This window comes from Geotrypetes seraphini, chromosome 6, assembly GCF_902459505.1.
Source record: "Geotrypetes seraphini chromosome 6, aGeoSer1.1, whole genome shotgun sequence".
In the NCBI taxonomy this organism is placed as follows: Eukaryota; Metazoa; Chordata; class Amphibia; order Gymnophiona; family Dermophiidae; genus Geotrypetes; species Geotrypetes seraphini.
The window spans coordinates 63,438,227-63,464,935 of NC_047089.1; the positions used below are offsets into that span (position 1 = coordinate 63,438,227).

The 26,709-nt window shown below is 41.2% G+C and overlaps 1 protein-coding gene across 1 annotated transcript in view; it reads left to right on the top strand.

The window, feature by feature from the left end:
- The window catches only part of SUCLA2 (succinate-CoA ligase ADP-forming subunit beta), a 156,278-nt gene that overhangs the window by 84,110 nt on the left and 45,459 nt on the right, over window positions 1-26,709 (top strand). The window lies entirely within an intron of this gene.

Here is a 26,709-nt window from a genome sequence, read left to right on the forward strand (position 1 = left end):
TATGAAGTAAAGTTTAAGAATAGTTTGCTTTTCCATTTCAGATTTTAATGTTACTAGTAACGTTGCTTTTTTTGCAATATAGTCTTTAGAAGACTCCAAAAACTGAGATATTCAGCTACTACTTTGGTGTTTCTGGAAATGTAATATAGATTTTCAGGAGAGAATCCATCCACCTGAACATAGTGGAGAATGTCTTTCAAATACATTTTCAGTAATTCCAAAGGAGAAAGAAAATGAGACATGGGAAAATTCAAGAAGCGGAGGTTCCTAGATCTCATGGCATTCTCAATTCTCTCTATCTGCATATGTATTACTGAATTATCTTTCCTATTGGATGTTAAGCATGCGTGAATCACAGAGACAGATGAGTCTACTTTATCAACTCTTTTTTCCATTAAGGTTAATTGAGCTTCTTGCTCAGTTACTTTATTAGTAATTTCAGTTGAGAATTGAAAATGTTTCACAACCGTCCCTTGCAAAGAATTTTCTATTCTCTTTACTACTGTCCAAACATCCTGTAAGATGATAGGTTTATCTGCAGAGGACTCATTAGTAGCAATTACTGGCATTTGGACAGGAGTTAATACAGTTCCAGATTTCTCCAGTGATATTGATGTCGAGTCCATTTCAGTTAAATGGGGAGAAATTGATTCCTCTCCTTCTCTAGGAGTGGAGTCTGTTTCTTCCAATAATTTTTAAAATTGGTTGAGGTGGAGGTGATGGTTCACCAGAAGAGAGCAAAGCAGATTGAGAGTAAAAATCAGTCTTACCTCCCAAAGATGTTACAGGAACAGGACATAGATGGTGATCCATCGGGCCCGTTCCCATAGCTGATGATATAACCTTCGCCTTCCTTTTTCCCATTTATTATTTCTCTTTTCTTGCTTGTGGCTCAAAAGGGGCAATTCCTGCCCCTTTAGCCAAGCCCCTTCAGTCATTTGACCACGGGCCGCATACCTTGGCTGATGCTGACTGACGTCAAGTGGTGGCCAATGGGGGTGCCTGCTTGCCAGTCTCTGCTCCTTTTGGGGTGGTGAAGCAGCCCTCTGAACGTTTTTTCTTTTATGTGACAAGATTCTAATGCAACTACAAAAGATGCATTATTTGCAGTTTTAGACTAATTTACGCTTGTTCTTTAAAATTGTTTATCACATAGTGGATTAGTTTAGAATGGGATTCTTCATGTTTTGTCTGTCTGACAAAAGTACTTTCTGAAAAGGATCTTACCATTTGACAAGAAAACATTATAAATTATTCAAACAGTTTATTAAGCCTTTCTGGAGCTATTTCCCACAAAGATAAAAATATCTGTTATCTTTAATAAGCAATTGTGTACTTCACTAGCTGGGTTTATAACCATTTTGATTAGGTAATATTTTATTTGGTGGTTATAAAAGGTGGTGATAATAGAAAAATAGAGGTTTTACTGAATCCTCGTGACATTTTGCTAAGCTTTGTTCCTATCTTATATAGACAGATAAAATTGGTAGCCCAGAGCTTTGCTTACATCTACTATAGCATTAGAATGGTCCTGACCTTTTCAGGAAATTAATTTGAGGTTTGCTTTCAACATCACAGATATACGTAAAGAGCAATGGATGCTTATAATTAATACATGGAAATGGAAGAATAATGTATGAAATGCATATGGCAGTTCATATTGCTGTTTCTAAGTTAGTAGCATTTGATTAATTGCCAGCTTTTAATAATTCTAATTTGCTGAGTCCAGGAAAAGCTGTAGCAGCATGGGCTCAGCTCCTACTTATCTCAGTCTGTTATCAGCCAATGTTCTCTTGTCCTGCTGGGCCCCAATGTAGCCAGAGTAGTGTGGGTATAACTCTGGCTTCAATATCCTGTTGGGTGTCCTTCTATGCATCAACCTCTACTGAGCAACACATATTTGACTCCTACAATGAAAAGTGGCATATTTAAATGTTTATAGCAAATCAATAGAAACCCTTCACCAAAAATAGAAATTAAATTAAATAAGGTACCATTAAAGCACATGACCTTCATAAGTGCAATTTAATAGCTATTCTGAGAGCTGCTGATTCATTCATCAGTCCCAAATGTATGAAACTATACCATCAATAAGTTAGTCATGGTCCATCCATATTGCACATTCAAATTTGCAATATAGAGGCCCTTTTACTAAAGCTTAGTACATGTTAACGGATATTAGAGTGATCTAAGTATCAATTAGTTTATAGGTATAAAACAACGTGCAGCATTTAGCAGGCACTAAGGGTCAAATTCTTTAAAGGGAGTCCACAATGTGGATGTCCAGCAACTTAGATGTCCAAATAAATTGGATAATAAGCTCAATTAACAACTTTAACAAGCAATAATTAAAAGTTAGATGTCCAAAGGCTGTGCGCAATTCACAAAATAGGCATCCACAATTTCATAGACGTCCATCGGAAAAAGCAGCACCTAACAGGATAGGTGTGAGCGTGGCTTTCATATGTACATCCATTTACAAAATTGCATGCCACTCAGCGTCCTAACTTGTCTACATTCTTGGCCAAAATGTAAGCGTTACAAAACCAGATCTACTTTTGGGTGTGTGTTGGGCGTGAGTTAGACGGACACGACTTAGGCATCACTTAGGCGTGCCAGAGGTGTCCACATATAGGTGAACAGGGCTTCTATTTTTGGGGGGTATAGAGAACTCCTCATTAATAATAATGGAATAAGATGTTTAATAATGCATTACTCAAGCAAAGCACATGATAAAATGTATTGCATACTAAACCTCATTCCCAAAGTTTAAGAAAATAAGAAGAGAAACCTTACTCACAATGGCTGTGGCTCAGAGCAAGTAGACATGTCTGATGCACAGTGTTGACATCATTGTGACATCATCAATATGCACCTAAATGGCAGAATGTCACTAAAAATAATAAGAACCCCTGTCTAAAAGGAAGCTCATGTAGCTCAGTGATTAAAGATACTTCTTCCATCTTCCACAGATCATGGGTTCAAATCCAACCCCCAGTACTTTAGCTCCTTTTTGGTCTTTGCCATTTACAGTTGCAAGCTGCCCTTTCCAGGGTTCAGAGAGAAACTTATTTTTACCCTGAGATGGTCATGATCTCCTAAGGTATCATCTCACATGGCAGGAACCCCTGCCTAAAAGTAAGTGCATGTAGTAACATAGTAACATACATAGTAACATAGTAACATAGTAGATGACGGCAGATAAAGACCCGAATGGTCCATCCAGTCTGCCCAACCTGATTCAATTTAAATTTTATTTTATTTTATTTTATTTTTTAATTTTAATTTTTCTTCTTAGCTATTTCTGGGCAAGAATCCAAAGCTGTACCCGGTACTGTGCTTGGGTTCCAACTGCCAAAATCTCTGTTAAGACTTACTCCAGCCCATCTACACCCTCCCAGCCATTGAAGCCCTCCCATGCCCATCCTCCACCAAACGGCCAAACACAGACACAGACCGTGCAAGTCTGCCCAGTAACTGGCCTAGTTCAATATTTAATATTATTTTCTGATTCTAAATCTTCTGTGTTCATCCCACGCTTCTTTGAACTCAGTCACAGTTTTACTCTCCACCACCTCTCTCGGGAGCGCATTCCAGGCATCCACTACCCTCTCCGTAAAATAGAATTTCCTAACATTGCCCCTGAATCTACCACCCCTCAACCTCAAATTATGTCCTCTGGTTTTACCATTTTCCTTTCTCTGGAAAAGATTTTGTTCTACGTTAATACCCTTCAAGTATTTGAACGTCTGAATCATATCTCCCCTGTCTCTCCTTTCCTCTAGGGTATACATATTCAGGGCTTCCAGTCTCTCCTCATAAGTCTTCTGGCACAAGCCTCCTATCATTTTCGTCACCCTCCTCTGGACCGCCTCAAGTCTTCTTACGTCTTTCGCCAGATACGGTCTCCAAAACTGAACACAATACTCCAAGTGGGGCCTCACCAATGACCTGTACAGGGGCATCAACACCTTCTTCTTCTACTGACTACGCCTCTCTTTATACAGCCCAGCATCCTTCTGGCAACAGCCACTGCCTTGTCACACTGTTTTTTTTGCCTTTAGATCTTCGGACACTATCACCCCAAGGTCCCTCTCCCCGTCCGTGCATATCAGCTTCTCTCCTCCCAGCATATACGGTTCCTTCCTATTATTAATCCCCAAATGCATTACTCTGCATTTCTTTGCATTGAATTTTAGTTGCCAGGCATTAGACCATTCCTCTAACTTTTGCAGATCCTTTTTCATATTTTCCACTCCCTCTTCGGTGTCTACTCTGTTACAAATCTTGGTATCATCTGCAAAAAGGCACACTTTTCCTTCTAACCCTTCAGCAATGTCACTCACAACTATATTGAATAGGATTGGCCCCAGCACCGAACCCTGAGGGACTCCACTAGTCACCTTTCCTTCCTTCGAGCGACTTCCATTAACCATCACCCTCTGGCGTCTGTCCGACAGCCAGTTTCTGACTCAGTTCACCACTTTGGGTCCTAACTTCAGCCCTTCAAGTTTGTTCAACAGCCTCCTATGAGGAACTGTATCAAAGGCTTTGCTGAAATCCAAGTAAATTACATCTAGCATATGTCCTTGATCCAGCTCTCTGGTCACCCAATCAAAAAATTAAATCAGGTTCATTTGGCACGATTTACCTTTTGTAAAGTCATGTTGCCTCGGATCCTGTAACCCATTAGATTCAAGGAAGTACACTATCCTTTCCTTCAGTAACACTTCCATTATTTTTCCAACAACTGAAGTGAGGCTCACCGGCCTGTAGTTTCCTGCTTCATCCCTGTGACCACTTTTGTGAATAGGGACCACATCCGCTCTCCTCCAATCCCCAGGAATCACTCCCGTCTCCAGAGATTTGTTGAGCAAGTCTTTAATAGGACTCGCCAGAACCTCTCTGAGCTCCCTTAGTATCCTGGGATGGATCCCGTCTGGTCCCATCGCTTTATCCACCTTCAGTTTTTCAAGTTGCTCATCAACACCCTCCTCCGTGAACGGCGCAGAATCTACTCCATTTTCTCGTGTAACTTTGCCAGACAATCTCGGTCCTTCTCCAGGATTTTCTTCTGTGAACACAGAACAGAAGTATTTGTTTAGCACATTTGCTTTCTCCTCATCACTCTCCACATATTTGTTCCCAGCATCTTTTAGCCTAGCAATTCCATTTTTTATCTTCCTCCTTTCACTAATATATCTGAAAAAAATTTTATCTCCCTTTTTTACATTTTTAGCCATTTGTTCTTCCGCCTGTGCCTTCGCCAAACGTATCTCTCTCTTGGCTTCTTTCAGTTTCACCCTGTAGTCCTTTCTGCTCTCCTCTTCTTGGGTTTTTTTATATTTCATGAACGCCAACTCTTTCGCCTTTATTTTCTCAGCCACTAGCTTGGAGAACCATATCGGCTTCCTTTTTCTCTTGTTTTTATTGATTTTCTTCACATAACGGTCCGTAGCCATTTTTATCGCTCCTTTCAGCTTAGAACACTGTCTTTCCACTTCTCTTATGTTCTCCCATCCTAACAGCTCTTTCTTCAGGTACTTTCCCATTGCATTAAAGTCCGTACGTTTGAAATCTAGGACTTTAAGTATTGTGCGGCCGCTCTCCACTTTAGCCGTTATATCAAACCAAACCGTTTGATGATCGCTACTTCCCAGATCTGGTTAAAGACACTGCTTCCATCTTCTACAGGTCATGGGTTCAAATTCCTAGTATGGTCAGGTACCCCAGCTCATATTCCCATTTTTTAGTGACAATCTGCCATCTAGGTGCATATTGATGATGTCAGGATTGTGCATCAAACATGTCTACTTGTTCTGAGCCACAGCTATTGTGAGTAGGCTTTCTCTTCTTATTTTCTTAAACTTTGGGAATGAGGTTTAGTATGTAGTTTGCTTGAGGACTTTACTTGAGTAATGCATTATTAAACTTCATTTTCTATTATTATCAAAGAGAAGTCCTCTTTACACCAAAAATTAGAAGGTTAAGTTCTATCTATCTATCTGTCTATCTATCTATTGTTTTTCATGTGCTTTGATTGAGGAACACAGAGGCCAAAGGAGAAACTGGACAAGTGTTGAAGGTACATGTTTGATATTTATCCTAGAGAAATAACTGCTTATGAATCAAGAGGATATAAGCTTGACTTTTGAATTGACATGTGGTTTACTCTCTTTGTGTATGTGTGGTGCAGTGGTTAGAGCTACAGCCTCCGTACCCTGAGGTTGTGGGCTCAAACCCTTCCTTGTGACTCTGGGCAAGTCACTTAATCTCCTTGAGCTAACCAGGACAGAACGGAAATATGATAAAGTAGCCGAATATAAATAAATAAAATATAATAATGGTGGTTCTATAAAATTTGGCTGCCTTCTGCATGCCATTTTACTGCATACAATTTTAATGTAAAAAAAATAAAATTGCCGTTCTAATGATGTCATAACGCTAAAACGCGATAATGTTATAGATGACGTGAAGACATATATGTGACGATTCTATAAAGCACACCTAACTATATAGACATACATTTGCTAAGCGAGATTCTCTATTGTGTGTCTATGCTTAATAGAATCGCACTGAGTGTCCTGCTGCTGGTCGTCTAAATGCCGCCTAACTTCTAGACGTCCTTTACAGAATTTGCCCCTAAGTATAAGCAAAGAACATAAGAATTGCCATCTCCGGATCAGACCCTGGGTCTATCAAGTCCGGTGATCCGTACATGCGGAGGCCCCGCCAGGTGTACCCTGGCATAGTTTTAGTCCCCATATCACTGTATGCTTCTCAAGGGAGATGTACATCTAATTTACCCTTACCCGTATCACTCTATGCCACTCTTAAGGAGATGTGCATCTAGTTTACCCTTAAATCCTAGAATGGTGGATTCTGCAGTACCATGGTCCAAAGCATTCAGTCATTAAAACCAGCTCAATTTCAAAACATAAATATTTCTCATGTATATCAAAGCTTGAGAACAAAATACTTAGCTCTTCCTTCTCCATATAACCTGCTGTTACTATTGCTTATCATTTCTATAGCATCTCTAGACATACGCAACACTGTACATAGTAGATACTTTCTCTGTCTCTAGCGGGCTCACAATCTAAAGTGTTTTTTTTTTTTATACCTGGGGCAGTGGAGGGTTAAGTGATTTTCCCAGGGTCACAAGGAGCTGCAGCAGGAATTGAACCCAATTTTTTTTTTTTTTTATAACCTGCTTACTACTAAGCAGTTCATATAAAATTTTGCATACATAATAAAATAGTCAAAATATAAAATAATAAAACTGTGGAGCAGCATCCTTCAATATAAGAATATAAGAATAGCCTCTCTGGGTCAGACCAATGGTCCATCAAGCCCAATAGTCCGTTCCCATGGTGGCCAATCCAGGTCACCAAACCCAAGATGTAGCAATATTCCATACTGCTGATACATGCAAGCAGTGGCTTCCCCTGTGTCTTTCTCAATAACAGACTATGGACTTTTCCTCCAGGAACTTGTCCAAACCTTTCTTAAAACCAGCTACACTATCCGCTCTTACCACATCCTCTGGCAACGTGTTCCAGAGCCTAACTATTCTCTGAGTGAAAACAAATTTCCTCCAGTTGGTTTTAAAAGTATTTACCTGTAACTTCGAGTGTCCCCTAGTCTTTGAAATTTTTGACGGAGTGAAAAATTGATCCACTTGTACCCATTCTACTCCACTCAGGATTTTGTAGACTTCAATCATATCTCCCTCAGCTGTCTCTTTTCCAAGCTGAAAAGCCCTAACCGTTTTAGTCTTTCCTCATACGAGAGGTGTTTCATCCCCTTTACCATCTTGGTTGTTCTTCTTTGAACCTTTTTTAGCACCACTATATCATTCTTGAGATAAGGAGACCAGAATTGAACGCAATACTCTAGATGAGGTCACACCATGAAGCAATACAGGGGCATTATAACATTCTTAGTCTTGTTAACCATCCCTTTTTAAATAATTCCAAGCTTATGGAGGCCTTTATTTGACTGGATTATAATACTGGCTGACATGAATGTTAGATAACGTGTATGCTGTCTATTTTAAATGTTTCATATGTTAGATTATTTTTGTGTTTTGTAAATAGCTTAGGTTTAAGCAAGTTAGAAATTTTTAAAATAAATCTGGTCAAACATCTTCTTATCCAAGGCACTGTGGAATCCCTCAGGGATTGGTCTTATCACCTCTGTTTAATATTTTTGTTAGCCCCCTCCTACTTCTGATTTAATCCCAGGGTATTGCCACCGATTTTTATGTAGTCAGTATTCTCTTGATCCACTATACTGACCCAAGTAACATCGATTTCTAACTTTTGCAACATTGCCTAGACATTATTGCCTCTTGGCTGAGGAGCAACCACTTGGCTGAGGAGCAACCACTTCTTCATTAATGTCTGTTGTATTATCCATCATTCTTCTTCTCCCACTGTAATCCCAGTAGTTTTGGTAAATAATTTCCTCTGGTTAATTCCGTTACCTGGGGGTAACCATAAACCAGTGGTTTCCAATGTGTGGCTCCCTAAGTCCTTCATTGCAGCCCTCAAACAGTTGGCTGAAATGCTCTTCAAATCATGCCCACTTGATATAGTAATTGCAAAAAAATATCTTCTGTGTAACTTAAGTGTCTCATTTATGGAATTTTCTACTGTTGACAATCCAAAACAGTGTGGGTTTTTTTGGGTTTTTTAAAATCTTTATTCCTTTTTATTTCTTTCAACAAGTGTACAATATTATTACAATTAATTCACATAACTCACTTGACATTCTTAAACAATGTTATTATACATGTTTGTTTGTTTTTATTATTTATTTATAAAATTTTACAATATTTCACTTTACTGTACAAGATGTATATGCTTGGAAATATTGTAAAAATATTGTAAAATTTTATAAATAAATAATAAAAAAAAATTATACATGTTTTAATTCCCCCCCACCTCCCATCCCTTCCCATATCAACAAATTAATCTATCCAAACATATACATACTTAGACATCCCTCTTTCATAATACAATTAATCTTACATTAACCTATCCCTCCCCCCACCCTTTCTTCCTCAAACTCTTTGTTTATTTTATTATATAAATTAATGCACAACAAATATATCTCATCATATTACATATATCCCCTAATATTTCATAACAACATATTTCCAATAAATTTACCCCCTTTCCTTTTCTATTCATACATATATACCATGTTTCTTATATCCATTAATCAGTTGAAATATACCACTGTTTAATTAGATTATCCTATCCCCACCCACCCCACTCCCATTTCTACAAATTATCCCCTAAGGAAAAAGAATAAACCTTAATCATTATAATATTCAATTAATGGCCTCCACACCTCCTGAAACCTTTTAAAATGCCCCCTCTGTACTGCAAGAACTCTTTCCATCTTTTACATATGACAAACTGAGTTCCACCAGAAACTACAATTCAGTCTTTCCAATTAGTCGTTATTTGCTGAATTCCCCACACCAGTAAGAATCATCAGTAATTCAAAACAGTGTGTTTTTAAAATATTCCTTGAAGTGTTGTAGAATCAATATTAATTTTTAATATCCAGTCTGAACAAGCAGGTCAAGGCAGATTACAAAATTAGTTGTATGTGTAAACTTGAAATCTTTTGTTGCCCCTCAGAGTTTTCTTGTATTCACTCTGCAGCCCTTTACGTGAAAAAGGTTGGAAACCACTGCCATAGACACTCATCTGACTTTTACACTGCATATTTCCTCAGTCTTTAAATCAGGCTTGTTTGTTCTCCATCAGCTGTTCTTTCAGTTCATCAATTTTTAGACATGAAGGCATTGCAGAAACTCTGTCTTGCATACATAAGCTCTTGACTGGATTATTGTGATGCTATTTACGCTGGCATTACCCAGATGAATTTGAAAGATTACAATCTACAAAATATGGCTGCTAGATTCCTAAGTAAGGCAAAATTCAGAGACCATGTTACTCCTTTATTCCATAAGTTTCACTAGCTCCCAATAAAATTTCCATTAAAATCCTCACATTAGCTTTCAAAGTAATGCATGATGGAATACCAGAGTACCTTGCGAATCTAACAGTTTCTTACGTTCCACCCCATTTACTACGTTCAATCAACAATTATAGGCTGGTTCTCCCAGGAAGTAATAGGGCCAAGCTGGAGTCAACTAGACATAGTGCTTATTTCTTTTTGGCACCTTGTTTATGGAACAATCTACCTCTCGTGATTAGATCAGAGATAATGTATAAACAATTTAGGGCTAGCTGGAAGACCCATTTTTCCATTTGGCCTATGAAGATGCTGGCAAGCTGGACAGAACATAAGAATAGCCATACTGGGTCAGACCAGACCCAGTTTCCAGTGCAACATTGCTAGTTGAAATAATCACAATCTTTCTTTGCTCGGCATTTGTGGGCACAGCAAAAAATAATGCTGCACAAGTAAGTCAGATACTAACTTGTATTAAACCATTTACATTAATAGAAATGGGTGGGTCTAAATTTTAAAATATTGACGGATAAATTATCCTGCGATAAAAGAAAGTGTTCTAAGTTATTATAATAAAGAGAAACCAGGCATAGCAGTGTTAAAAGAAACTCCTTGTAATTGGATTCTGTTTATATTCTGTCATTAGAATATCAATATGTTTGCATTAACCTAGCTTGGGAGAGATTTTCTCTTACGCTAATGTGGTTGCTCTTTGTCACTGGGTATTTCAATAAAATCAAGTTTCAAAGAAAGAAAGAAAAATAAATTCTTTATAGTAAACCTCTTTGTATTTAAAGGTAGGTTGGATAGAGATGGGGTCTTTTCTTCAGTTGCAGGAAAATGTGGCCATTCTTATTAAAAAATCTCTTATTTCAATGTAGTATCACAGATTTCTGAAAATGACAAGATTGGTTAAAATAATGAACATATGGAAAGAAAATGTGTAATATTTATGCACATAGATTCTCTGTGGCATTTAAGTGGTCATATTATTGATGTTGAAATAGGGAAGGAGTAGGCACAAGATTTTAATTATACCTTAATATTAGACAATCTAATTTTAAAAGGAAAAGTTCCAAATCACTGCAGATAACTTCAAGAAGGCCTGTTGGGTCCATTAAAATCTTTCATCTTGGTTGATTGTAAAATGTGCAGGTGCTTTTAGTGTGTGTACTTTGCCAATCATCTTAGAAAATCTGCCTGGGTGATGTGTACATACAAAGTGTGCATATGCTTTGTATCTACTATTGTGTCAGGGCTGTAGAGATGAGTAAAATAGCATTTGTACTTTTGAGCACGACATTTATGCATACTATTTTCTTTGTCACCAAGAAGATGGACATTTTCAGATAGGCAAAGTTCAAAGCAATACAACCAGATTAGCTCTAGCCCCTCACCACCATCATCACCATGACTTTTAAATTCATCAAAATATTGAAAACTATTTTTTTACTACCAGGATATTAAATGTAGAGATGTGCTATATTGTATCAGATCTTGCGGGAATATCACAAATGTTCTCTTGGTGATATCTTATCTTGCAAACTTTTTATGGAGATTTAATTCTAGATGTTTAGCAGATCTTGTGTTCAAGGAGTTAATCATAAAGCTTATAAGGAATACTTTAATTGGGACATAAAAACCTCTAGTGTAATTAGATGGGAAGCATTTAAAGTAACAATGAAAGAGGCAATCGTACAGGGAAAACAGAGAAAAAAATAACTTTGAAGTGGTAATAAAGTAAAATGGCTTGAGGTGCAATGTGTTGAGAGAGTGTGATTCTTTATGGGGCAATTTTCCAGTGGTGTAAAGTTGGACCTAGTATTTAAATTCCCATACTTTTTTCTCAAAAAGTTGGCCAGAGATACGTAAGACTTAGTGGCAGGGCCCAGTCCAGATTTTCCTGGACCCTATGCTCACTCGCACAAACAGCCTGGACACTCTTGTAGGTATAATAGTTTTTTTTATTGACTACAGATCTGAGCCTGTTACCTCTCAGGCTCTGGTAAGGCAAGACCCTTTCTCAGCTCAAGGATACTGTATATACTCTAATATAAACCGAGGTGACCTCCCCCCCCTTAAAAGGAGGTAAAAAGGATGACTTGAGTATAAACTGAGATTAGAAATTTTGGTGATCCTGGTGAGCCAGTCTACAAAAACTTGTTTTATTGTTTTAGGATCTTCCCAGATAATTGTGACCTGGATTGGCCACTGCTGGAAACAGGATACTGGGCTTGATAGACCTTCCCAACTCCCAGTATTGCAACTCTTATGTTCTTAATTAAGAGAATAGGGAACAAGATCTCCCTTCCCTTTTCTTCCCTGGTCTTCCTTCTCAATTTATTTTCTGCCTCGGTCTAGATTAAATTTTTTCTTACTATCCAGTCCTCAATTTCCCTCTTTTCATTGTGTTTACCTACAGCTTGTCACCTCTTTACCTCACCCCTTCCAATATCTCACTAACTCTATCTTCTTCCCCCAATACAGCATGTGCCCTTTTTTCTTTATCCCCTCCTTCCATCCAGCATGTGCTCTCTTTTTTCTCTCCATTTCCATCCAGCGTCTGCTCCCCCTCTCTTTCCTTTCCACTTCCATCCAGCATCTGCTCCCCCTCTCTCCTCCCCACTTCCAGCCTGCGTCTGTTCCCCCTCTCTTTCCTCCCCACTTTCACCCAGAATCTGCTCTCCCTCTCTCTTCTCCCCACTTCCATCCAGTATCTGCTTCTCTCTCTCTGTACTCCCCATTTCCATCCAGCATGTGCTCCCCTCTCTCTGTACTCCCCACTTCCATCCAGCATCTGTTGTCCCCCCCCTTTTCTCCACACATTAAGCCTGAAGCGCCATTCAACCTCTTCCCCTTGTCAGGCCAACTCCCTCCCTTCTCTTCACCTGCACAGCAGTTTTCAAAACCAAAGTTTTGAAAGGGTCCCAATAATGTGCCTCATAACGCTTGTTCTCTGATGCGGGTTGCCCAGGCGGAAACAGAAAGTTGAGTCAGAGGAGAAGTGTCGGGGTTGTCACATCAGGGGCCCTCTAAGAGCAAAAACTTTGTTTTTGAAAAGCACTGCGAAGGGGAAGGGAGGGAGGGAGATGGCCCAGATTGCAGGGCCCCCTGGAGCTGTGGGGCCCAAGGCAGCTGCCCTGTTTGCCCCTCCCCTAATGTTGGCCCTGCCATCAGGGCTGTAATCTTCAATAGGACAATGCCCCTCATGATGAATCTCGAAGCTGCTGTTGGAATAAAAAAATCACTTTGTCCTGGCAATTCTATACCTTAAAATATATGTGTATCCTTTATCTCCTTTGCTATGTTTCCCCAAAGGTCAAGTTATTGCAAAGTAAAATATCAGAAACTCACCCAAACATCACAGTGGAGACCAGAAATAAGATTAAATAATTAAGCTGGTTTATTGAAAGAATAAATTTGATAATTACAAAGGAAAATTATTTAGACACCAAGAATCTGCAACACTGGAGGCTTTACAAGTAAATCACTGCTTGAATGGCAGTAAACCTCTTCTAAAAAAAACTACCTCCTTAATTCTGTAGATATCTAATCCCCAAGTAAATCAATGTCTTCCTGTAAATGCAACTAAATTCTTACATCAAATCAAAGGAAATCCATACATTACCTAAGTCTGTCTTTGTAAAACAGCTTAGAATCCTGCAGAAGGAGAAGGGGTCCCGATCTGGATCAAGCCTGTCGATTAGCTCCCCCTGTCTTTCCTCAACAGCCATTTATGCATAAGTTTTAGTCCATGTGATGGGTGGAAAGTCCCAAAATTTCCTGCAGAAGTGTCTTTAGGGCACATGTCCAATCTCACAGAGGACGTAATACACAGCACACAACACCAGCCAATCGTCACCAGCCAGCAAGGGCCACGCCTTTCTACCTCAACCTGCAAATGGCTGCATTCAATATCATGTCAACTCCCTTTGCCCTCTGTCCCCAGAACTCCTGCACAGATCTGGGACATGACGGGGTGGGGGGGAGGGGACATGACTCAGCTAATCTCGTTTATCCCTTGCTTCAGCCCACTGATTACTCTGCATGGTACCATATTCAAATTCAAACCAAACACATGATCAATTGCCAGTTATTATCATCCAGATAGCAAAAGCACTGCTGGTCTGACATGCCTAATTATGAAAGCAGGATCTGCCATTTTACAAAGAGAGAGCAAATCTTCCTGTCCTCCATGTTTTATTCTCCCTATATCTCCTATCTTGCTAACCCCAAACATACTAATGAAATGATATTCATAGTTCTTATACTCCCCTTCTAGATACATTAGTTCTGATGTAGCACTGCTATCAAGAGACTAATGTATCTCCAAATAAAGCCCCTAACTACAGTACTTGAGTATGTCTACCTAATCCTACAGACTATAACGCATTAATTTAGTAAGTGAATATATGTATATACACCAGTATGCATATGTGCATTTATAAATGCTGTTCTATTATTTCCGCTAATTCTAATAAAACATGTTCAAATAACCTCCCATTTGGATATATTATTATTCATTTCTCATTATTCCTTATCAGCAACCTACATATCCATTCTTCTTATAACTATGATAAGTATATAAAGTACTTCTGCTTTGTTAGAAGCCTCTAACAAGGTACATTTTGTTAAGTTTCAATTCATATCTTCTGTAATGGACTTCCTTTCCACATCTTAATTGTGTCCATCCATACTTGCAGCCTATTGATCTGTTTTTCCAGTCTCACTGACAAACACTTTTAGCTTGATGAGAAGAATAACACCAACCACTATTTACATGATACACAACAATATCACTGAATGCCTCAATGTGTTTAAGAAACTGTGCGCTGCAAAAATTAATTCCCACCAAGATTTTATTTCTTTTTTTTCCTTACACAAAGATAACCACACTGCTTCTTTAATATGATCTGTAACCTCATGTACTACATTTTCCATAATGAGTCGGCTTCGGTGGGGGGGGGGGGAACACAAACTCAACACAGAAAGAAGGGAAGAGACATGAACATGGGGGCACTAACTTGGGACATAGGAGGAAGAGAATAGAAAGGGAGAATTGATGGGCATGAGTGTCTGAGTGAGAGATGGTTCACATGGGGAAAGGAAGAAAGAAAAATTGTGCATAGAGAGGAGTGAGAAAGAGATGCATGAGGATTAGAAGGATGAGGGAGATATGTTGGTAGTGGAGAGGGAACAGAGGGTCAGATTGAAGGGGATGCAAGGGGGAGGAATGTTAGACATAGTGATGGAAGGAGAGATGTGTCATGGTGCTGGAGAGGGATGATAGAAAGAGAAATGGGCTTGGGGCTGGTGGGCAGTGGTGAAAAATGCACATGATCCGAGGGATGAGAGAGGGAGAAATGTTGGATGTGGCAGTAGAGGGATTGGGAGAGATGCACCCTGGATCTCTCTCTCTCTCTCTTTCCCCACTCCCTTTGCAGCAAGGGAGGGAATGAGAGAAGGAATATGAGAGAGAGAGGGAGACATGTTGCCAAAAGGGGTGGAGGAGAGAGGAAAAAAAGTTGGACTCATAGAGGGACAGAGAGAGATGTTGGTTAGGTGAAGGAAATGAGGTCCAGAGGAAGCGTGCAGGAGGCAGAAAGAATGAAATATTGGATGTACAGTCAGAAGGAAGTGCAACCAGAGATTCATGAAATCACCACACAACAAAGATAGGAATAATGATTTTATTTTCAATTTAGTGATCGAAATATGTCAGTTTTGAGAATTTATATCTGCTGTCTATATTTTGCACTATATTTGTGTATTTTTCTATAGTTGTTACTGAGGTGACATTGCATATTTTAAAGTCTTCTGCCCTGACATATTTAAAAAAAAGTGAATAACTAAGCTTCTCTGGTAGACAGCTGAGGCGCTCACCATAAAGTAACCGGGCTGAGCGCCCGGCTTAAAGATGCTAGGGAGAACACTACACATCACAGTCTGTGACACAGTATTCGCTCCATAAGATGCACAGACATTTCCACCCACTTTGGGAGAAAAAAAAAGTACACCTTATGGAGCAAACAATATGTTAAGTTTTGTTTGTTTGTATTGTGTGAGCTTTGCTGTTAGTAGTAAAAACCTTTGCAATGATCGAAGTGTGAAACCAAAGCATTTAACAACCGGTCTTTCATGTTGCATAGGATTTTTGGACCCCGGTTCGTCTACAGCAGACGTGTCAAACTCTGGCCAATTGAAAATTCACAATTAAGCTGGCTCGCCAATGGGGGAAAGCAGAAGAAGGCATGGCAGGAGCATAACGTGGAGTCACGAAGTGTGGCAGCCAAGAGACTTGAGGCGTGACTCCACGCTGTGCGATGATCTGTTCCCGCCGTGCCTTCCTCTGCTTTCCCCCATCGTCACTTATAGTTGAATGCACAACAAGGGCTACAGCACCATGTGTGGTCACGCTGTGCTCGCTACAGTCCCCGGAGACCTGTGTCAATGTGTACTGTCCATGCGGGTTGGTGATCGCCTTCGTTGAGTACGCGGAGGGCTGGACCGGTAGTTCTCTGGGACTCGGGAGAGAGTGTGTATGTACCTGACCAGCGCTGAGGTCTGGTGTCCTACTAGCCATGTCGTCACAGGCTCGGCTCCCATTGGTTGGTTGTGCGACTGGGCTCGCGCAGGGTGGGAAAGATGAGCTTTGATTGCTAGGCTCATGGAGGCGGTGAGTGTGAGGGAAGAAAAATCTCATCAATTAGAGCGGGTAGGGCCGGGGACATGGAGTTGCCTGATGCCTGGAAATGAGGGTGAGGTTAGGCATAGGTAGCAGAATGAGGTGGGCTACAGGGACTATGATCCTACCAATATTTTGCCCAGGACAGCATTAGCTACCGGAGAACTTGGAACAGGGCCCGACACCCATTCATGTCCTCTTCTCCCTTCCCTCCTCCCATTCAAAGGTTGGCTGGGTCAGAAATAATAGTGAAACTTGCTTCCATGAACGCATATGTTATTTCTGTTTTTGTGATAAATTGTAACAAGAAACAGCATGTCTGCTAAGTTGTTGAAAATCTTACACTTATTGTAAAATATTCTAAATAAAAATGTTTTAACTCCCTCCTAATATCCCAATGGCTTGCAGCATTTGAAGACCAGAGTTGCTTACTTCGTCCAAATTTTTAATTTTGCCCAAGTTTTGTCCAGGTTTTTAATTTTGGCCCATCACAGAGCTGGTGTGGGGTTGGAGAGGTTGTAATACTATTCTTCTACTAAAACTAAGGGGTGCTTTTATTATGGTGCATATTTAGCGCGTGCTAAATCGGTTAGCGTACCTTAATAAAAGGACCCCAAAATATCTTAATTAAAAATTTGGCACGTGACTTAGCCTATGTTTTAGATTTCGGCCCCTTATGTGATTGAATTTGATACCCCTGATCTACAGAAATTAGATAATTCTAAATCTAACAGATGCTGGCACTGTCATCTTGACATTGGACCATCTGTTGTTTTACTGTCCTTTAATACAGGTACTCGTCGACTTACAACCTATTCAAGTTACGTAGTTCGACTTTACGACGCGTTTACTACAGTTTCCCTCGCCATCTGTTAGCAGTCCAGTCTCCCGCACTCCCAAGTCTCGCTACGCAGCAGTAATAATATAAAGAGGAGGAGGCACCACAACGAATGTTCACCACAAAGGGATTGTGCTGTGCTTGACTTAGAAAGTAAGGAAATGTTGATAAAATATTACTTTAAGATGATTACAATATCATTACCCAGTCTAATACAGTATTCTTACCTTAGTCTAACATAGGCCGACTTACATCCCAATCAATTTACGACCTGTCAGTCGGAACCAATTACGGTCATATGTCGACGAGTACCTGTACTTAGTTTTTGGAAGTCGATATGGTGACAGATTAACACTATACTGGAGTCATCAATCCCATTGACATATGGTGTAGTCCAGTGTTCCCTCTAAGCGGGCGGGTGTTGTGAGCAAACTTTTTTCACTGTGAGCTAAAAATATCGGGCGCCAGCAAGTTATGAGCCAAATAAATATGTTGCTTTCTACCACAGAACTTCCTTACGTTTGTATGGAATCTATCCCCTTTCAACTTTAGAGAGTGCCCTCTCGTTCTCCCTGCCTTAGCTACTAAGTCTATTCCCTTCAGTACCTTGAATGTTTCTATCATGTCCCCTCTCAATCTCCTCTGCTCAAGGGAGAAGAGGCCCAGTTTCTCTAATCTTTCGCTGTACGGCAACTCCTCCAGCCCCTTAACCATTTTAGTTGCTCTTCTCTGGATCCTTTCGAGTAGTACCGTGTCCTTCTTAAAGTACCAGTGCTGGACGCAGTACATGGAGAAGAGGACATGAATGGGTGTCGGGCCCTGTTCCAAGTTCTCCGGTAGCTAATGCTGTCCTGGGCAAAATATTGGTAGGATCATAGTCCCTGTAGCCCACCTCATTCTGCTACCTATGCCTAACCTCACCCTCATTTCCAGGCATCAGGCAACTCCATGTCCCCGGCCCTACCCGCTCTAATTGATGAGATTTTTCTTCCCTAGGTGAGGGCGTACCATGGCCCGGTACAGCAGCATGATAACCTTCTCTGTCTCTTCAGTCCAGCATCTGCCCCTTCCATTCACTGTCTGTCTTTCCCTGCCATCTCTCCTCCTGCCCCCCCCACCCCCCAATTTGGTCTAGCATCCATCATCTTCCTTCTGTTCCCCTCATGGTCTGGCATCTCTATCCTTCCCTCCCCCCTGTGGTTTTTAGCATATCTCTCTTCTCATTTCCTCCACTCAGATCTGATCATTCTCTGCTCTCTCTTCCCTTTTCTTCTCTGGTCTTCCTTCTCTATTTTCTGCCTCCATCTAAATTAAATTCTTTCTTAATATTTAGTCCCGTTTCCCTCTTTTCACTGTGTCTACACACAGCTTGTCACCCCTTTCCCTCACCCCTCCATTATCTTACTATTTTCTTCCCCCTTTATTTATCTCCTCCTTCCATCCAGTATGTGTTCTTTCCCCACTTCCATTCAGCATCTGCTCTCCCTTCTCAACTGACATCCATCTGCCTTCTGCTCTCTCTCCCTTCTTCTCACTTCCATCATCTGTCCCCTTCTCTCTCTCTCTCATCTCCTCCATTCCATCATCTGCCCCTTCTCTCTCTCTCTCTCTCTCTCTCCCCCCCCCCAACTTCCATCATCTGCCCCCCTTCCCCTCACCTTTGTGGGTCACTTTCTTTCCCCTGAGGGTGGCTCATGTCACAGGGGAAGCTTTGGCCGAGCAGAACCGCTTGATTGACAGTGGAACTTACTTGATTGATGTCGATGCTGGGGCCCGTTGCCGTTTGAAGGAAAAAAAAAAAGGTGGAAAAAAGGAACCTGTAAAGGCGAGAGGAAGGGAAACCTCCAGGACAGCTGCTTTTTGCCCTCCTTCAGCGGCCCAAGAGTTCAGACCAGCAGCGGCAGCTCTGTATGCTTTTAACTTCGGCACAGAGCTGCCCCTAATCAATAGTTTAGCGCGGTTTCATGAGGCAGCCTCGGGGCCTTTGATAGCCGGCCCGCTTCGATGATGCGATGTGGGCCGGCCTAGCAAAGGCCCCGAGGCTGCCTTATGAAACCGCGCTAAACTATTGATTAGGGGCAGCTCTGTGCCGAAGTTAAAAGCATACACAGCTGCTGCTGCTGGTCTGGAGGTGCGGAGACAAGGCAGGAGGCAAACGCGGTGGAAGGCAGGAGTCCCGGCGAAGGCAGGAGTCCCGGCACAGCGACTGCAACAGGAAGTTGCAAGTCAGCTGACGCCGGCCTTTCGTTGCGGCGGGGACCGAATCCTTCGCGGACCGGCAAGATTTTGTTTGCGGACCGGCGGTTGAAGAACTGTGCTCTACACTGTGTGCGCTGTGACGAGAAACTTGTGCGCTGCGAGGTAATATTTTGTGCGCCAGCGCACCCCAGCGCAGCTTAGCGTAGCCATACAGATGGTTACTCGTAATTGGAAAAATTGCGATCACCTTAATTTTCCTTTTTGGTGTGGAAATTTATGCCTCTGCTACAGGTATGAGAAAATGAATGCACATTATTTAATTTGATTTGGGGCCCATTGACATCTTTTATTACTTTGTTATAATTGTCTTTTATCTTTAGTTTTTTGTGGCATTACAATTAATGATTGTATGATTGTTCTGTACTTTTGTTGGCTTGAAAAATTAATAAAGTTAAAAAAAAATTCTGTCTTTGTGCAGTTCTGTTTTTAAGTGGTCACTCAGTTCATCCCAAATTTCAACAGGATGAGCAATTTTTCTATATTTTGTTTAAAGCTTCAGAAATGGGTTTCAAGATTCTCAACATATCTTCAACATTGAGGATTTTGGCTGTAACGGTGCCATTTATTTTCTCTTGATTTTGGTCACAAACTGTCATCAGAATAGGCCAGCTCTTGATATATTGCTCAAAACAGTCCACTACAGAGTTCCATGTAACATCTTGTGGAAGCGTTAGCTTGGTTCCACCCATTCTTTTCAGAGATGTTGCAGCAAAATGATTGTTATGGAAGTATTTAGAAAGTATTAGAAATTTCAGTGACATTAGTGTTTATTTCTGGGACATTGAAATCTTTGGCTAGGAGATGCATCAGATAAGCACTGCAACCATATGTTATTAGCTTGGTATTCTCTTCATGTTCTTCTAAAATTTTCTCATCTTGGATATGTTTGCAGCCTTGTCTGTGACTAAACTTTCATACAAGACGTTTGAATTTTTGTTCACATTTTATTATAGCTTTTGCTACTACTTTCTGTAAGTATTTTGCTGTGCATTTCTTGAGAGAACAATTGTTTCTATAAGAAACTCATTCCTTTCTTTTGTTAAACAAGCACATACACCAGGATCATTGTGGACATTACTCTACCTATCAAGACTTAGATTCCTGTTTGCTCCATTTCTCTGCTGGGTAGACTGTATCCTGGTCTCAGTGACTGAACCATATTAATGAAGTGTGGATTTTCAATCAAATGGAAAGAAGAGTTTGTCATATAAACAAATTGGGCAATTTTTTTTATCAAGTGCCTCTTTTTCTAATCTTATTTTTATCACAAACTTGTCTATAGTGGTTCCTGGATGGTTGGATTTTTTTTCTTTCTTTTAGGTGTGGATATGTGATGTATGTAATGTGAATGAAACACTATCTTGGACAGATAACTCTGAAACTGTAGAATAGGAGGATGGTGATCTCTAAGTAGATACTGTAGTTTCCAGAATCCTTTAGGTTAATGATAGATTCATCTAAAAAAAGTAATTGACTATTGTTGATACTATTTCTGCTTATTTAGCATTACTTCTTATATTCACTGCCACTCAGTACTGCCCAAAAAGTAATATTTGTTTGTTTCAACTTTTTCTTCATAATTGTATCAAAATGACAGTAGCATGCAGTAATAATAACACATATATTTTTGCTCAAATATGACTATTGCTCAAAGCAGTCTTTAAGAAATATGATGAAATCAAAACATTACAAATCTGCCTGTTTAAACATGTTTTTTTTTGTTGTTGTCTTAAAGCACATCTCATGATGTTTCATTTGGGTCACCAGGCCTTGGATTTCTTTGTTGCAGTGTTTGCATTTTGCACGCATGCCTGCCTTACCCATAGGTAGAGGAGCTTCATTAAAATATTCCGAAACTGGGTCTCTCTTATAGTCTGCTATAGCTTTTCTCCTCGAAGGAGAGAATAATATGATAAACCTCAGCAGTGTTCTCCCCAGAAATTTTTTCCAGCCGGGTGGCATGAAAAAGTAGCCGAGTGGGGCGGGACGGGAAAATTTGGTGGTGGGGAAAATTAAGGGCTCCTTTTACTAAGCTGCAATAGTGTTTTTAGCGCGTGCAGAATTGCCACGCTACACGGCTAGAACTAACGCCAGCTCAATGCTGGCATTAGCGTTTAGCACGTGCAGCAATTCTGCGCGAGCTAAGCGCGTGGTAAAACCGCTAACGCAGCTTAGTAAAAGGAGCCCTATATGTGTACTATTTGTATTAGTTAATTATTATTAGTTATTTTCCAATGCTCAATATGGCAGCCTTTCTTAAGGTTTGACACTTGTTCCATAATTTTTTATTAAATTTAATAAGTATCCAATTCTAGAAGTGAATAATTAGATATTTGCCCTCTTTCAAATAGTATAGAGCAGCGTCTCTCAAACTTTTTTAACTCCGGCACACTAAACGGAGCAAATGTTTTTTGTGGCACACTAAATGCAGCAAATGTTTTTCCTGGCTGGAAAAAATTTCTGGGGAGAACACTGTTGCCGTTAGTTTTAAAGGTCCAATCAAGTCAAAGAATGATGCTTATCTGGGCAGTTGTATAATAAAAAGAATGGATAAGATAACACGAGAAGTGAAATTGTCATGAATCAGAGGGATATATACCCTGTAGGTCCTAAAAGCAGGCTTGTGGATTAGATATAAACTATGAAGGCAGTGGTGTACCTAGCATATGTGACACCCGAGGCCCATCATTTTTTGACACCCCCCGCCCCCATCTGTATGAAAAACATGATTTTTAGTAACAATCCACACATCACACAAGAGTGTACCTCGGAAAAGGCAGCATCTTACATACTGCAGTGAGCAGTACAACATCAATACACCCATCGTAAAACTAAACAAGCCAGTCTAGTACAGATCAATCCTACACAGTCAATCCTAACTGAAAACCATGTCTTTCAAACACACAGAACACAGAAAAACCTTGGCCTAGTATGGAATATGTAATCACAAACTAACTCCTCTCCCTTTTACAAAACTATCATGTGGTTTTTAGCTATGGTGATAACAGCTCAGACTCTCATAGAATTCTGAGCAATTACCACCATGGCTGGTGCTAAAAAATGCTATACAGTTTTGTAAAAGGGGGGATAAAATAGAAAAACGTAGACAAAGGTTAAATTGAACCACCAAGAAGCTGGATTCTGTATACAATGCAACACCACAGAAACAGCGATGCATCTCCCCTAAAGCAAAAAAATAAATATAATTTTTTTCTACATTGTCTTCACTGGTTTCTGCTTTCCTCATAGTCTTGTCACTCTCTTCCTTTTATCAACTGTCTACCCTCTCTCTGCCCCTTCTATATGGCATCTTCTCTCCTTCTATTCCTCTTCCATCGCTCCCTTCACCCCTATTATTCTGGCATCCATCTTCTTCCCTTCCCTCCTCCAATGGTCTGGCATCTGTCTCCTGTTCTTCCCTCTCCCACATACCCATGGTCTGGCATTTCACTCTCTCCTCTCCCTTCTCCCCACTTCCATCAACATCTGCCCCCTTTCTTTCCCTCCAACCCAATTCCATCCAGTATCCTTCCCCCTTATGTCTCTCTCTCCTTTCCCTGCACACCAATTCCATCAGCATCTGCCCCCTTTCTCTCCCTCCACCACCATTCCATACCACCCTGACCCCCTTTTTCTCCCTCTACCACCCTTCTATGCTCCTCTCTCCCTCCAAACCAGCAAGGTCCCATGATGACTGCTTCTGTTGCCTCTGCCTCTGGAAGATGTAAGTGATGTTGGAGGGGGGTGGGCCGGCAGACGCAGGGAGTTGTGGCAAGGTTCCGCAATGACTTCAGCTGCCAGTCCACCCCTTCCAATGCCACTTACGTCTTCCGGAGGCAGAGGCGGCAAATGCAGTCATCGCAGGACCTTCCTGCACTTCAGTGTGGCTGCCGACTCTGCTTCGGAATAAGTACGGCAGCTGCGCTGAGATGCAGGTGCCATTTAGAGCAGCTCGGAAGGTTCTGGATCCAGCCGGCTGTGTACCCCCCAAAGGCTGGCACCCGGGTGGTCTGCCACTATATGAGGGGACAAAAAATAATGAAAAGAATGGATAACTTGACCGATTTAGACATGTCATACAATTATAACCACAAAAATATGTCATAAAATGTAATTCTAAACTCAAAAGACTCCAGACGAAAAGCAGACTATAGAAAGGAAACCAGAAAAGACCGGGTAGATGAAAAGTGAAACCTTGGAAAGATCTAAATTATTGTTCAAATGAGCTTCTATTAAAACCAAAGAATAAAACCACAGCACTCGGGAAAGTAAAAAAGGGAGAGTAAAATGGACTTAACAAAAAGGTCTCTGCACTGATGAGATAAACTCGTACGCAGAATAAATGTGAACACGTGACAGTGGGACTATGATATTTGATCTGTTGAAAGAGGCGCCAAAAAAGTGTCGGCAGTGGATTGAATGTACACTGATAGGGGAGGGGCATCGGGCTGTTAAAAAAGGCTGCTTTAATAAATAAATGAAAATACTGGTGAAAAACTAAATAAAAAACCAAAACCATGATAAAATGCCGAACCTGACTGCAAGTGGTAGTGAAAGTAGCATAAGGCACCCGTAGTACTGTTAGTGCCAGAGCTGCTTAGAATAAAGAACCGTGCTACACATGAGGAGAAAAAAAAAAGAATGAGGTGATAAGATGTAAAGTGCTGGCCCCTCACTGCACCACTTGATAAAACTAAGGAGCGATGTTCTAGAGCAGGGGTGCCCACACTTTTTGGGCTTGCGAGCTACTTTTAAAATGACCAAGTCAAAATGATCTACCAACAATAAAATTTAAAAAAAACACAAAGCACACTGTACGCATAGAAAATGTTAATTATCATTCCTATTCCAGGGTTTTTCAAAGAGGTCAAAGCAGATGACTCTATGCACTGTAACCTCAGTAACAACCATACAAAAATAGACAAATATACCCCCTCCCGTTTTACTAAACCACGATAGTTTTTAGCGCAGGGAGCTGTGCTGAATGCCCAGCGCTGCTCTCGATGCTCATAGGCTCCCTGCGCTAAAAACCTCTATTGCGGTTTAGTAAAAGGGGACCTTAGTGTAAAATATAGAAAGCAGATATAAATTCAGACACATTTTGATCACTAAATTTAAAATAAAATCATTTTTCCTACCTTGTCTGGTGATTTCATGAGTCCCTGGTTGCACTTTCTTCTTCTGACTGTGCATCTAATCTTTCTTCCCTTCTTTTAGCCTGTAAGAACATAAGAAGTTGCCTCCGCTGAGTCAGACCAGAGGTCCATCCTGCCCAGCGGTCCGCTCCCGCGGCAGCCCATCAGGCCTAATTGCCTGAACAGTGTCCCTAACTAATTTTGTAACTGCCTCTAATCCTCTAATCCTATCCCTATAACCTATCTCTACTCCAATCTGTACCCCTCAATCCCTTTGTCCTCCAGGTACCTATCCAATCCTCCTTTGAAGCCCTGTAGTGTGCTCCTGCTTATCACATCCTCCGATAGCGCGTTCCATGTATCCACCACCCTCTGGGTGAAAAAGAACTTCCTGGCGTTTGTTCTAAACCTTCCCCTTTTCAATTTCTCTGAGTGCCCCCTAGTACTTGTGGTTCCCCATAATTTAAAAAATCTGTCCCTGTCTACTCTTTCTATGCCCTTCATGATCTTGAAGGTTTCTATCATGTCTCCTCTAAGTCTCCGCTTTTCCAGGGAGAAAAGCCCCAACTTCTTCAGTTTGTCAGTATATGAGAGGTCTTCCATACCCTTTATTAGCTTAGTTGCTCTTCTCTGGACTCTCTCAAGTACCGCCATGTCCTTCTTGAGGTACGGCAACCAGTACTGGACACAGTACTCCAGGTGCGGGCGCACCATTGCACGATACAGTGGCAGGATTACTTCCTTCGTCCTGGTTGTGATACCCTTCTTAATGATGCCCAACATTCTGTTCGCCGTCCTTGAGGCTGTGGCGCACTGCGCCGACGCCTTCAATGATGCGTCTACCATCACTCCCAGGTCTCTTTCAAGGTTACTCACCCCTAGCGGTGATCCCCCCATTTTGTAAGTGAACATCGGGTTCTTTTTCCCTACATGCATGACCTTGCATTTCCCTATGTTGAAGCTCATTTGCCACTTTTTGGCCCACACTTCCAGCGCTGTCAGATCTTTTTGGAGATTTTTGCAGTCCTCCTTGCTTTCAACCCTGCTGTATAGTTTGGTGTCATCTGCAAATTTAATAACCTCACATTTTGTTCATGCCTCCAGGTCGTTAATAAATATATTGAACAGGAGCTTCCTCTCCTCCAGATCTCATTCCCTCCCCCAACTTTTCCTTCCTCTCTCCCTGCCCTTTCTTTCTCTCTGCCTCCCTTTCTTTTTTTTCTGTTTCTCTTCTTTCCTTCTGTCTCCCTGCCGCCCTTTTTCTTTCTTTCTCCCTGCCCTCCCCCAAGCCACTGCCACTGCCATCGGGGACCAGGACCCAAACCGCCACCAATAACAGGCCCCAAACTGCCAGCATTCCTCTCCCCGACGTCAATTCTGCCGTCGGGGAGAGGAAGGCTGATCGGCCCAAGATCACGATCGACCTATTGGGGGAAATGCTGCCGGGTCCTGCCTTCGCGGAAACAGAAAGTAGGCAGGACCTGGCAGCAAGAAGAGCAAATGCTTCACTAACCTGTCTCCCGCCTTAGCCCTTAGCGAACGCTTGCTTCAGGGCTCTCAACATGTGCGTGCCGGCTTCCCTTCTCCTCCCCCCCCGGACATAACTTCCGGTTTTGAAGGGAAGCCGGCACGCACACGTTAGAACCCCGAAGCATAAGTTCTCTAAGCCGGGTTTTTTTAATGTTCAGCAGCGGTGGCAGCAGCAGATGGTAGCCGGGCGCTCGTCTAAATTAGCTGGACGGACCGCCCAGCTAAAAGGCCCTAGGGAGAACACTGCTCAGACTATACACACACAG